Source organism: Neovison vison, chromosome 8 (assembly GCF_020171115.1).
Source record: "Neovison vison isolate M4711 chromosome 8, ASM_NN_V1, whole genome shotgun sequence".
Lineage (NCBI taxonomy): Eukaryota > Metazoa > Chordata > Mammalia > Carnivora > Mustelidae > Neogale > Neogale vison.
In genome coordinates, this window is record NC_058098.1 from 98,995,221 (window position 1) to 98,998,437 (window position 3,217).

Consider the following 3,217-nt stretch of genomic DNA (forward strand, 5'->3'; position numbering starts at 1 on the left):
CCTGAAGCCAAGGGCATATTTAGCTCATACTTAGTAGGTAGTCAGAAGTATGTGTTGCATATAGGGCTGAGTAAGGAAATCACTCAAACATGTCATCAAACAAATATTTAGCTGAGTAGGCACAAGATATTCCATCCACAGGGAAAAAAATGGCAGATTACTAAAAGCCTAAAAGGCACACATTTTCCCTAAATACTCAGAATTAAGTTAATTCAATTAATCACAGTGTTTTCATGCAAGTAGAACATAGCCTAGCCTAGAAACAGAGATCTTCTTCCTTATATTAGGAACAATGACCTACATTCCTGTGTTTGTGAGGCCTGTTTGGTGTGGGTTGTCTTTTTCTAATTATGCCCTTTTGTTGGGCTTTTCTCTGCCAGCACCCAGAGAATGACAAGGGGATGAAAAAGATGGAAGCAGGAGAAGGGTTTGTAACCCTTGTTCATTTTGGCCACAGACCAGATGACTCTGGTTTGTCTAATTTGTAGAGGGTTTCAGAAGTAAAACTGGAAGCAATATTCCATCCCTGAGTACAGAGACAAGATTTTGGTGTCATGGGAGAGACATTAGAGATCAAAGCAGTTAAAAAAAAGTTCATTCAATATTCCACACAACTTGGAGGCATCAAATATGTGCTGGGTTATTCTGTCTTGGTATTCCAGAAAGGGGAGATAAACAAATATGCACAAATATGTGCAGAGAGGGTTATTCTGTCTTGGTATTCCAGAAAGGGGAGATAAAGGAGCAGCTATTTTCCAGCTTGTGTAAAATATTTCATACATTAGATATAGACGCTATGAGAAGAGGGATGAGGAATGTTGGTCAAGCAGCAAGTACAGTTTTCAAAGGATGATCTGGGGAAGTGATGTCAGGGTGGCCAAAGTGAGCTGGGGACTCTGGACGAACCACAGGTGACATGAAGCAGGTGGACAAGATGTTCCCTGAGGGCTCTGGGCCCTACATGGACCTGGGTGAGGCAGCAGGCACACGGGGCTCCTGATGGACTTGGCAGTCAACGAGAAGGCAGTTCAGTTCATGCAGAGTTTTTAAATGATTTTGAAGATCTATTTGACGATGATGATATCCAGTGAGACACCACCCAGCAGTGCGTGTGGTCATGCCTGTTACATAGTGGCATGACAGAGCTCTTCAAAGCCAATTGAAATGGTTCTTAAGAACTCATGGACATTACTTGCAATTAGGAGATGGTTAACCAAGAAAGAGAAAGATGGTTTTAACCATCTACATGAGGCCTGCTAATCTCTGAATGTGACCAAATTTGTCCTTCAATTTTTACAAAAAGCAAAGTATATAAAATAAATAAATAAGGATGGTCTGGGAAGGTCTCTGAGACATTTAAGCCAAAGGACTTAAAGGAAGTGAGAGAAAAGAATAAGCAAATAGAGAGAAAGCATTCCTGGCAAAGGACAGAGCAAATGCAATGGCCCTACACTGACAATGTGTCCCATTGTCAAGAGTCTGCAGGGAAAGTCTATGTGGCCAGAGCCAAGTAAGCAAGAGGTAGAACTATGGGAGATGACCTTGAAAGCTAATTGGGGAGGAGATTGTGTGAGGCTTTTTAGACAACTGCAGAACTCTGGTGGAAGACTGCCAGGATCTGACATTCCTAACTGCTTTGTTGAGAATCTACCAGAAAAGGCAAAGGAAAACAGAGTAAACTCATGAACACTGTTCCCCTAATCTAGGTAAGAGACAGTTGAGCCTTAAGGACAAAGAAAGACTAAGCTGGCATACACTCTAGAAACTGAAAGTTATGGGCAATGGGGCAATATTAAAAAAGAGGTTCAGCCATTTACATGAATTACCTCAATTATACTATTATTATAACTTACCATCTGCAAAGTAGTTCTGTACTAGAAACTACAGAGTAGTTCCTAAATTCTGGGGAAAATACTAGTGTTTACCTTACAGAGTTATGATGAAGACAAAATGCAATAATCCTGACAGGGAGTACATGCTTAATAAGGGATGATAATGGCTATTAATAATAGAATTTAAAAAAAAAAAAAAGATTTATTTATTTATTTATTTATTTATTTGAGAGAAAGAGAGGCAGAGAAAGCAGAGGGAGAGGGAGACAAGCAGATGCCCCACTGAGCACAGAACCCAATGCGGGGCTTGATCCCAGGACCCTGAGTCAGACACTTAAGAGACTAAGCCATGAAGGTGCCCCCTATAGGGTTTGATTAAGACAGACAAAATCTGGTCCACATAACCTCACTTCCTGTGTATGTTGATTGATGAAGCTAGTACTCTTCATCATTCACTTAGTTTTAAGTCGAGAGAAAGAATTAATACAAATCTAAGAAGCATACTTTCTATATTTAATGAAAGACTCCTTTTGGCATATCTTTCTATGTCCTTTGCCTAGAGCAGCTAGCACCTCCATTTATCTGTCCTGGTGTTTTTCTCTTATTTTCTGCTCAGAGCTATTTTTTTCTAATCCTGGAATTCTATTTCTTCACACTTTTCTACAGTAAGTTTTATGGTCCTCCCACACTACTCAGAATTCCCTTCTGCAACAAAGCCTCTAGGCAGTATCATCTCATCCGGTCCAGGACATCGTCCTAGTATCATACCTCTTAGCATCTCCATAGCTGGAAACTGTCAGGGTTTCCTCTCCTTTTCACATTTGCTGATTTATTCTTTTGGAAAGAGCTCCATATTCTTGTAGATGGGCTGGTTCTTTTTCTATACCTCAACAGTCCCCTTGAACTTGGAAAGGAGAAGATACCTTAGACATCTCCTTCACTCCACAGGCTTATTGGACAGCGAGGCAGCTTATACACAAAGCTGCCAAGAATTAAATTCTAGACGTTTCCCTCCACCCTGAAATAGAATGTGGCTCTGCTGGGCACTTAAGGTAGAGTAGTTAACATAGAAAAAAATTCACCATCGAGCATTAATAGCAGCAACAATGAGAAAGGATTTATCTCCAGTCACTCATGTCACAGGATATAAGCAAGTTAGAACATTTTTAGATAGGGTTCTCATTATCTAAGGGCAAAATGTTTCAGTTTTGTTTTTGATTTTGATTTTTCCCTAGAAGGGCTGGGTGATGCTGCACTTGAAAAGGAAAATCTTTTCCTGCCAGAGTCTTCCCTGATCTTAGTTAGGAACGACCTCTAACCCTACCTATTAAAGTTTAAACACAGAGAATGGCCAGCCAGTAACAGACCCAGGTTGACCCCTAACC

The 3,217-nt window shown here is 40.5% G+C and overlaps 1 pseudogene; it reads left to right on the plus strand.

The window, feature by feature from the left end:
* The first annotated feature begins 916 nt into the window (after positions 1–916).
* LOC122915742 lies at positions 917–1,091 on the plus strand (annotated as a pseudogene).
* Positions 1,092–3,217: the final 2,126 nt, after the last annotated feature.